Here is a 10,927-nt window from a genome sequence, read left to right as displayed (position 1 = left end):
CCCAGCTGATTTTTTGTATTTTTAGTGGAGACAGGGTTTCACCATGTTGACCAGGATGGTCTCGATCTCTTGACCTCGTGATCCACCCGCCTCGGCCTCCCAAAGTGCTAGGATTACAGGCTTGAGCCACCGCGCCCGGCTTCTCTGGATAATTTCTTATTCTTCTCTGCTTTGTGCCCAGATCTGCTCTCCAAAATGTGACTAAAACCACTAACGCCTACAAGGAATCTCTGACCCAGCACCCAGAGGGCCGCGGCTCCTCATCCTGAGCCCACGAAGCACGAGAGCAGCGCAGCCAGGGTCTGCCCCCAGGTCCCACGCCCCACCTGGGCCCCAGGGACGCTCCCTGCACAGCCACACTGACACGTGGCTCCACGGGCTGAATGCTGGGATGAGCCAAACTGTGTCCCCCCAGTCCGTACACTGAAGTCCTAACTGCCAGGACCTCGAAATGTGACCTCACCTGGAAATAAGATCTTGGCAGACAGAATTCATTAAGATGGCATCATACCAGACCACAGTGGGTCACTAGAGTAATAACCAACGTCCTTATAATAAAGGCAGACGCACGCACAGGGAGAACGCCGTGTGGATGTGAAGGCGGAGATGGGGTGATGTGGCTACACGCAGGAACAGCGAGGGCCGCCGGCCGCCACCAGGTCCCCCTCCCGTCCTCAGGAGGAATGAGCCCGCCGGAACCTTGCTCGTGGACTTCTGGCCTCCAGAGCCGAGGGATGACGCACTCTGTTTCAGCTGCCTGGTCTCCGGTGCTGTCATGGCGGCCCCAGCAAACCCACACGAACGCCAGGTGAGTGGGCATCTCAGGAAGCACCTCTGTCCTGACCACTCCAACAAGCAGGTCAGCCCTGTCTCCAGATGAACTGAGGCCCGCAGGGGGGTGTGGTCGTGTGCCCAGGGTCACGTGGACATGAGGACACACGGGCGGAAGGGAGCAGTGAAGGACGGTGGCCAAGGAGCACGGAGGGAGGGACCAGCTGTGCGTCACTCACTGTGTCCCAGGAGCCAGCTGCCAGAGGGGCAGCTTCTTTATAGGAAATCGAAGCTTCCCATCATTTCTTTCTTTTTTTTCTTTTTAATTTTTTTTTTCTTTTTGAAGACAGGGTTTCACCATGTTGGTCAGGCTGGTCTTGAACTCCCGACCTCAGGTGATCCGCCCGCCTTGGCCTCCAAAGTGCTTGGATTACAGGCGTGAGCCACCACGCCCGGCCGCTTCCCATCATTTCTATACAAACGTCCATTTTAACTTTAAGTGCACAGATGTCTCATGGTCCAAGGCACGTACGTTAACACGTGTGTGCACAGGCACAGAGGCCTTCGGCTACGACCATCCCCGTGGAGACAGACTCAGAGGCAGGGCACCAAAAGTATCACAACCACGAGGATGACCTGTCTGAGCACCTCCTATGCTTCCGGCAAACCCCGAACCTCAACCGTGTAAAATATCTGCGCATGAACATGGGCAAAGAGGGGAGGGCGCCTCCAGAGAACTTCATCTTTCTTTAGGAGACATCTCACCATGTTGCCCGGGCTGGTCTCAAACTCCTGGCCTCAAGTGATCCTCCAGCCGTGGCCTCCCAAAGTGCTGGGATCACTGGTGTGACCCACTGTGCCCAGCCTCCTTTAGGAGGTAAATGCTGAGGATCCCCATGGGTTTTGTGGAAACTGTGTGTGTGCGCGTGTGTGTATGCATCTCCTAGATTCTGTTTTACTGGGTTCTCAATGGATGTGTTGAGACGCTTGGCGGTGTCTGACGTGGAGTGGGTGAAGGTCGGGGACACCTCCCAGTGCCCTGGAGCGCCCAGGACAGTCCTCCCCAGAGAACGATCCGACCCCAACGTCCACAGCTCCCAGTGGGAGAGATGCCGGGCTAGAAGTGGGCGTGAAGAGGCTGTGGGTGCATCAGGCACTTTCCACAACCGCGTCTCATGACCTCAGGTGCAACGACTTCCGCGGCAGGACTGGGGATGGAGGCGTTCGTGAGAGGCCACGGGAGCCACAGGCACGGTGGGATCCACACCCAGCAGCCGCCTGACCTGCCCCCACACTCAAGATCAGAGGTGTCCCACCCAAAATACCTCCACATGAGGTGAACAGCCAGTGCCCCCCAAGACAAGGCGTGGGCCACCTGAGCGCATCACCCACCATGCGCCGGAGACAAGCACGACATTAGCCCAGCAGGCTTCAGACACGGGCTGACGTCAGAGTCAGATTACAGCAGCGAAATGGACCTCACACCACTGCACACGCACAGCCCTGGACATGCTGGGAGCGCTCTCAGCTCTGTTTGCCTTTCAGGGAAAGCAACATCCATCAACAGTCACTTAAAAAAAAAGGTGGGGAGCAAAAGAACGCAGACACAAAGTGTACACAGGGTGTGACTCCATCTCTCTGAAATACCCAAAACAGGCCCCTCCAGAGACAGGAAGGAGACGCAGGGATGCCGGGGCTTAGGGATGCGAAGGCGAGTGACAGCTGGTGGGGACAGAGTTTCCTGGCTTCCTTTTGGGGTGATGAGAAGCTCTAGAACCAGAGAGTGGTGATGGTTGCACAACTCTGTGAACCTACCAAATGCCACTGAATTTCACAGTATGGAAATCGTCTCAGTTCTTTAAAGGGGAGGAATCTACCAGAGCTGTGTTTAGTGTCACCGGACGGGGAGTCACAGTCTTCCTGCAAGCTCCCTGGGGATGGTGATGAGTGTCCCGCGCCCGTCTCAGGACACAGTGAAGAGCCTGGAACTTCCAGGCCCGGGGTCAGGAGGGGCCAGAGCCTGGAGAGCAGCCAGTCCCGAAATCCAAATATCTCACGTGCGACACAGCACGGCCCACAGAGGTCAACCACCACCAGAAAGTGAAACCACAAAAGCTGACGACATCGCCCCAGCTAACAGGGTTCAGAGAGCAAACCAGGCAGGTCTCCTGACCCCCAAACCCAGGGAAAATGGACACATGCCACCCAAAAGGTTCAGAAGATTTTTGGTTTACAGAGTTTTGGGGTTTTTTTCCGCATGTTTTGACACATAACAGCATTACAACAGCCAAAAGGAAACAGCCCACGTGCCCATGGACAGGTGACCGGATCAACACAATGGGGCCTGCGCACACAATGGAATACTATGCAGCCAGGAACAGGAAATTCTGACCAGGTCACAAGGACGGACCTTGAGGACGTCACACTCAGTGAAATAAGCTATACACACAGGAACAAATCCTTTGCAACTCCCATCCTAGGCGGTCCCTAGAGAGGTTGGATTGAGAGACCAAAAGCAGAATTGAGGTGCCAGGGCGGGGGAGGGTACAGGGAGTGAATGTTTCATGGGTTAGAGTTTCAGTTTGGGAAGATAAGAAACTTCTGGAGATAATGGTGGTGAAGCAACATAACTACACGAATGTGCTTAAAGTCACTGAACTGTGCATTTATAACTCATTAAGATGTTAAGTTTTGTCAGCACGCCGTGGCTCACGCCTGTGATCCCAGCACTTTGGGAGGCCAAGGCGGGCGGAGCACGAGGTCAAGAGATCGAGACCATCCTGGCCAACATGGTAAAACCCCGTCTCTACTAAAAATACAAAAATTAGCCAGACGTGGTGGCACGTGCCTGTAGTCCCAGCTACTTGGGAGGCTGAGACAGGACAATCGCTGGAACGCAGGAGGCGGAGGTTGCGGTGAGCCGAGAATGTGCCATTGCACTCCAGCCTGGGCAACAAGAGCGAAACTCAGTCTCAAAAAAAAAAAAATATATATATATATATAACACCTGGCCAGGTGCGGTGACTATTTCCACTTTCTGAACCCTCAGTGGGTCCTCAGCCACCCTTTCCAGTTCTCACGCCTCAGTCTAAGAGAGAAGGGAACCGGTACACCAAAGATCAGGTGTCTTTGTTTATTCTGTGTTAGTTCCCTGAGAAGGGACTCACATCCCGTCCACACACGCGCGTGTGCACGCGCACACGCCCCCACCCCCAGCGTGGATCGCGCTAGGCCCATGTGCCTAGAATGCTAGGCCGAGTTCCAGCTGTCACTGGTATGACCTTGCGTGTGCCACCTGTCTGGGTCTGTCACTCCCTCTGTAAGAGGGGGCTGTGACCCCCACCTTCTAGGTTTTAGAGGACTCAGCCAGGTCTTTGTTTCTTTTTTTTTTTTGAGATGGAGTCTCACTTTGTCACCCAGGCTGGAGTACAGTGGCACTCACTGAGTCACACTGCTCTCTCCTGGTGCCATTGGCGCCTCTGCACCCCAGGGCCTTTGCAAGGGCTGTTCTCCCTCCTGGAACACCTCCCACACCCCAGACAACTTCTTCGCCTCTTGGTCTGCACCCTGCCCCCTCCCTGTTACCCTGGGGCAGAGCTGAGCAGAAGTGCCCAAGCTGAGGCCCCTGGGTGAAGGGATGCCACTAATCCCCAAGAGCCTGTCTCCCATGATCATCTGCTCTACTGAGGTCCCAGGAGGCTGCACACATTGAAATCCACAAACAGGCTGGGTGCAATGGCTCACGCTTGTAATCCCAGCACTCTGGGAGGCCAAGGTGGGTGGATCACAAGGTCAGGAGTTCGAGACCAGCCTGACCAACACAGTGAAACCCCATCTCTACTAAATATGCAACAACTGGCCGGGCATGGTGACTCACGCCTGTAATCCCAACACTTTGGGAGGCCGAGGCAGGCAGATCATGAGGTCAGGAGACGGAGACCATCTTGGTCAACGTGGTGAAACCCCATCTCTACTAAAAATACAAAAAAATTAACCAGGCATGGTGGTGCGCACTTGTAGTCCCAGCTACTCAGAAGGCTGAGACAGGAGAATCACTTGAACCCAGGAGGTGGAGATTGCAGCGGGCCGAGATTGTGCCACTGCACTCCAGCCTGGTGACAGAGCAAGACTCCATCTCAAAAAAAAAAAAAGAAATCCACAAACTATGGAGGACTCGAACCCAGGAGTTTGAGGCCAACCTGAGCAACAAAGTGAGACCCTGTCTCTAACAAAACCAAAAACACATCCACACACTAGGCAGAGAGAGAGCAGGTGAATCCTAGGAGCCGGAGGCCCCTGAGTTCTGTTCTTCTGACCCTTAGGAAGTTTATTCTGGTGTCCAGTGAGAGCAGGGAGCAGGCTCCATTTTCTCCCCCAAATAACGAATGCAGGTCTCTCCCCCGTGGCACTGTGGACATCTCGGGGGGAAGACTCTGTCCCGGGCACTGCCGGGCACTGAGCAGTATCCCTGGCCCTCCCACTGCACACCAGAAGCACCCCCCAGCTGAGACGACCACACACGACCCCCAGCAGTAAACCACCTCTAAGTGGGAAGGAAAAGGCTGGAAGTCAGTACAGGTCAGCTTTTTCCGGCCAGATGACCTTGCTTGAACCTTCTGAAAACCTTCTGTTTGCAGAACTCTGGGTTTCAGAACTGCAGGTCCGCGGCGGAGGACCCAGTGTGTGACTCAGGCCGGTGGTGCTGGAACCCGCGGCTTCTGGCCCCTCCCCAGGTGAGGACCATCCAGCGGTTCTCAGATCTGCCTTCAGCACTAAGGCTTTGGGGAAGAACGTTTTCTGCTCTTCAGAGGGGGGTCCACAAGCCTGAGGATGGCGTTTTCCTCGGCTGCCATTCGGCTCTCGGTGTCTTCGGAACAATCACAACTTGTCGGGGTTTGGCTGTGGGACAGCACTCTCAAAGAAGCCAGCTGTGTTTCCTAACAGCGAGGGCTTTATGGGCACTCTGGAGCCACGGCCGACGCCTGGTCTCAAGGCAGAGGGCGCAGAAGTGAGGGTGGAAGGCTGCTGGCCCGTGGGGGTGGCAACTGGGGCGCCAGCTTCAGCTCTGAGCCGATGATTCCACATCCCAACTTTACATTTTATCATTAAAATAAAAACAAAATTAGCTGGGCGTGGTGGCTCACGCCTGTAATCCCAGCACTTTGGGAGGCTGAGGCAGGCAGATCACAAGGTCAAAAGATCGAGACCATCCTGGCCAACAAGATGAAACGCTGTCTCTACTAAAAACATAAAAAAAATAGCTGGGTGTGGTGGCACACGCCTGTAATCCCTGCTAATCGGGAGGCTGAGGTGAGAGGATCATTTGACCCCAGGAGCTGGAGGTTGCAGTGGGCTGTGATTGTGCCTGTGTACTCCAACCTGGGCGACAAAAGTGAGGCCCTGCCTCTAAAAACAAACAAAAAACTCACAACCACCTCTCTTATTTCCCTGCCCAGAATGAATCATTCAATGGAAAAAATGGAACATCCCCCTAAACTGAGGTCCTCCTACTTCGTTACACCCCAGTAAGAAGCCCCCACTCTGCCCACCTCCACCCCAAATCCACAGCACTTCTCATAAACAGCAGAGCAGGGAGGCTGGGTGCCCCAGTCCTCACTCCCTCTCAGGATACCTGGGTTCTAGCTCAGTCTCCCATCCGGATACTCCCCACACGGAAGCCCCCTTTCTTCTAAGATGCCACCAGGAGGTCACTGCATGCATAAAAGCCCTCAGCTGCTCCCTGGACCCCCAGAAGTGTACATTAGAGGCTCCTCACCAGTGGGGGGTCGTCTGTGGGGCCTACACCAAACCCTGTACGTGCCACTCGAATTAGGCGCTCACCTCCCCTCCCCACTTTGCCAGGAGAGAATCTAGTATTCCCACAAGCTCCCACCTCGGGCCCAGCATCTCCTTCAAGGCTTTCTGCCCCTCCACAGACCCATTTTCCCTTTGAACCCCTGCACCTGGCAGTGTCCAAACCCTATGGACTCAGGAAAGCCTTCGAATGTTGAAAAAATTCACAGCCATGGTCCTTGGGGAGGCCATTTCTCTCTGCGCCTGTTTCCACCTCGGTGAAAGAGAAAACAGGCCAGGTGCGGTGGGGCACGCCTCTCATCACAGAACTTTGGAGGCCAAGGTGGACAATCCCTTGAATCCAGGAGTTTGAGACCAGCCTGAGCAACATGGTGAAACCCTATCTCAAAAACAACAAATTACAAAAATTAGCCAGGTGTGGTAGTGCAGACCTGTAGTCCCACTCACGAAGCTGAGGCGGGACGGCCTGAGCCCAGGAGGTTGGGGCTGCGGTGAGCCGAGATCGCGCCACTGCACTCCAGCCTGGGCGACAGAGCAAGACCCTATCCCAAACCATCCCTCTGATTCCTTGAGCCTGTACTGAGGACGTCCTACCACGGCCCCTGTTGGATGCTGGCAAAACAAAACAAAACAGGTTGCCTCGGTGGCTCATGCCTGTAATCCCAGCACTTTGGGAGGCCGAGGCGGGCGGATTGCCTGAGCTCGGGAGTTTGAGGCCAGCCTGGGTAACATGGTGAAACCCAGTCTCTACTCAAATACAAAAAATTACCCGGGTGTGGTTGCATGCGCCTGTAGTCCCAGCTACTTGGGAGGCTGAGGCAGAATACCTTGAATCCGGGAGGGGAGGCTGCAGTGAGCGGAGATCACACCACTGCACTCCAGCCAGGCGACAGAGTGAGACTCCGTCTCCAAAAAAAAAAAAACAGTAGAATTGAGTGACTACAGCTCTCAAGGATTCTCCAGTCTGGGGCAGAGCTCACCCCCATCTGGAATCATTCACCCTTCTAGGAAGATTTAATTATAAACCGCAGCTCAAATCCTTGGCGCGCTCACAGCTTTCCAGGACCCAGCTAAGTGCTGTATATGCGATGCCTTATTTTAGGGGTCACCAAAGGTTTTTCTGAAAAGGGCCACAAGAAAGACGTCTTCGGCTCTGCAGGCGTCATGTTCTCCACGGCAACTGTTCCACTGTGCCTTCTTAGCTCGAAACCAACCACAGCTCGCATGGAAACAAAGCCGTGTGTCTGCGTTCCCACGAAACCTCATTTGGAAAACCAGGCCACAGGTGGATTTGGCCTTCTGGTCAGTTTGCTGATACCTTGCCTGGTTTAATGCTCACACACCTGAGGTGATTACTATTATTATCCCCATTCTACAGAAGAAAAACTGAGGCTTGGAAAGATGGGGCCACTCAAGACCCCCCAGCTATGGGGATGAGGAGGAGGAGCTCTGAACCCAGGCAGTCTGACTTGAGTGGCTAACCTCCAAAGTACCCATTCCTCTCCACATAAAATTGGGTGCACACACAAAACTTTGTTCACGATTTCACGGAGCCACACACTCCCAGCTGCCCATGCTGGTGAAGAATCACTGATCTAGGACAGGGTTTTGATTTTTGACAGGGTCTTACTCTGTCACCCAGGCTGGAGTGCAATGGCGTGATCTTGGCTCACTGCAACCTCAGCCTCCTGGGTTCAAGGGATTCTCCTGCCTCAGCCTCCTGAGTAGTTGGGATGACAGGCACATGCCACTATGCCCAGCTAATTTTTGTTTCTTCAGTACAGACGGGATTTCGCCACGTTGGCCAGGCTGGTCTCAAACTCCTGACCTCAGGTGATCTGCCCATATGGTAAGGTTTTTAAAGCATTATTGACATCCAAGACTGGATTATTCCCTGGGGTGGGGCCATCCTAGGCATTGCAGGGTAGTGAGCAGCATCCCTGGCTTCTACCCACTCCATACCAAGAGGTCCGCCAGATCATGACAACCACAATGTCACCAAGTGTCCCCGGGGCAGAGAACTGTTCCCAGTTGAGAACCACCGGTCAAGGGAGAGAAAAGACAGACAAAACAAATAATCAGAGACAGAAACAAGGCAAGGGGCGGTGGCTCACGCCTGTAATCCCAGCACTGTGGGAGGCCGAGGGGGGTAGATCACGAGGTCAAGAGTTGGAGACCAGCCTGACCAACATGGTGAAACCCCTTCTCTACTAAGAATACAAAAATTACCCAGGCGTGGTGGTGCATGCCTGTAATCCCAGCTACCAGAGAGGATGACGCAGGACAACTGCTTGAACCCAAGAGGTTGAGTGAGTCCAGATCATGCCATTGCAACAGAACAAGACTCCGTCTCAAAACAAAACAAAACAAAGCAAAAAAACCCAAAAAACAGAAAAGCAAATGAGCGTGCGGGAGCCCGGGGATCCCCAGGTGTTCCTTCCCTTCCTGTTGTCATAGTTCTCTACTTGCCTTTGTCATTTTTAACAGTTTTTTAAAAAATGCTGTTGTAGGACGGGCATGGTGGCTCACACCTGTAATCCCAGCACTTTGGGAGGCTTAGGCAGACAGATCATGAAGTCAAGAGTTGGAGACCAGCCTGGCCAACACGGTGAAACCCCGTCTCTACTAAAAACACAAAAAAATTAGCCGGGCATGGTGGCACGAGCCTGTAATCCCAGCTACTGGGGAGGCTGAGGCAGGAGAATCGCTTGAACCCAGGAGGTGGAGGTTGAGCTGAAACGAAGCCACTGCACTCCAGTGTGGGCGACAGAATAAGACTCCGTCTCAAAAAAAAAAAAAAAAAAAGACAGAAACAAAAGAAAATGGGATGATCATTTAACCTCCGAGATGCACACTGCACGGCAATTTTCTGGCACCTAATAACAAAAACAGCTGTTCTCAAGCCAGCTCTCTCTTACCAAGTTCCAGACACCTCATCAAAGACCTGTATGCGGGTTTACCCTCATAATGACCCTCCGACACATCTGCTTTTCCCACTGCTGTTTAGCAAGGAAGGAACGCTTTGCTTAGAGGGGAGGCGACTCACCCAGGTTTACACAGCGGGTAAGACGTGTTGGTGGGCTGGTCCTGTATCCCAGATTTCCCCAACCTCTAGCAAGATATGCAGAAGACGACTCTAAACATGAAATAAGACGAACGGCTGCCGATTCTTCGTAATTCTCACTTGGCGCTGGGCCCCGCGGCTCTCATTTCCCAGGCAGGGACTTTTCACAACGTCCGTTTTACGGAGGGGACAACTGAGGCTCCGAAAAGCCAAGAGGCTGGGCAAGGTCACCCAGGGAGGGACTGGAGGCGCTGGGACTAGAGCCCCGACTTGAGTCACCACAAACGGGGGTCCCCGAGTCACAGCAACGACGTTTCCAGGCGGTTAATAAGAGCGAGACGGCAGCGAACACCCAGCGATCGCTCACTACTGCGGGGTGCCTTCACCTCCCGCCGACCTCGTCACCAGCCCGCGGACCGGCATTTCCAGGACCTGGGGTCCGGAGCAGGGAGATCAGGGCTCGAACGGCCTGCCCGATGCCTCCCGGCCTCAGTTTCCCCTCCGCGCCACCTACTCACAGGACCCCGAGAGTCGCGGTGACCCTGACCTCACAATCCCCAACCTCTTACGGGCTCTGGGACCCCGTGAGCCCCGAGCCGCAGACCCCAGCTCCCCCAGGCTCAGCACGGAGCCCCTTACTCACCTCTCAGGCGTCCGATCCCCGACCCACCGACGGCTGCGCTTGCGCACAGCGGTGCCGCCCGGCCCCGGCCCCCGGGCGCCACGCCTGCGCAGAACAAGGGCGTCCCGGGTTGCTTCCCTTCTGCGCAGGTGCGTTCATGCTCTAAGTGGGCGTGACAGGAAGTGACGCAACGTAGAGGCGGGAACCAGCTGGTCGTTAGGGCAACTGACCTCTACGACCTCATGGAGGCCGGAAATCAGGTCTGACTTGCCCTCTAAAGCAAGCATGAAGCGGTGCATGGTGGGACAGTAGCGGACTCCAGCCGGTCGCTGAGCTGACCACGTGGTGTTGGGCCGGCCACGTGGTGCAGCCGCGTTTGGACACCTGGACCTCAGAGCGTCACAGCCGCGCAATGAATGGGAGTCACTGTTATCCGCCCCCTGTCTTTGTTCATTTATTTACCCACCCATCTACTCACCCACAAATGCATTCTTTCATGCAATCTATGAGACGTCTGTAAGAATAGAGACGCTTGTAGACAGCAGGTGCCTAATATTCAATCAATATTTATTACAAACCAGCCATAAAAATCAGCAAAGTGTCTACTCTCATTATCTTCCATTGGTGCAGACGGACTGTCAACTAATAAACTAGTA

At 54.3% G+C, this 10,927-nt stretch overlaps 1 protein-coding gene across 4 annotated transcripts in view; it reads right to left on the bottom strand.

Annotated features, from left to right (window-relative positions):
- SGTA (small glutamine rich tetratricopeptide repeat containing alpha) overlaps positions 1 to 10,434 on the bottom strand; it is a 28,443-nt gene extending 18,009 nt beyond the window's left edge. For 2 of the 4 annotated variants that reach the window (XM_032252328.1, XM_032252329.1), the window contains exon 1: positions 10,293 to 10,434. The gene's annotated coding sequence lies outside the window, so the exon portion shown is untranslated. Of the gene's footprint in view, positions 1 to 9,631; positions 9,722 to 10,292 lie in introns of all 4 variants that reach the window. The other 2 variants (XM_032252330.1, XM_032252331.1) reach the window with 2 other exon arrangements.
- Between the last annotated feature and the right edge of the window lie 493 nt (positions 10,435 to 10,927).

Source organism: Sapajus apella, unplaced genomic scaffold (genome assembly GCF_009761245.1).
Source record: "Sapajus apella isolate SASKATOON/1434 unplaced genomic scaffold, GSC_monkey_1.0 scaffold77, whole genome shotgun sequence".
Classification (NCBI taxonomy): domain Eukaryota; kingdom Metazoa; phylum Chordata; class Mammalia; order Primates; family Cebidae; genus Sapajus; species Sapajus apella.
Note: the sequence above shows the minus strand (reverse complement) of the source record. Positions and strands in the feature narration are given on the sequence as shown.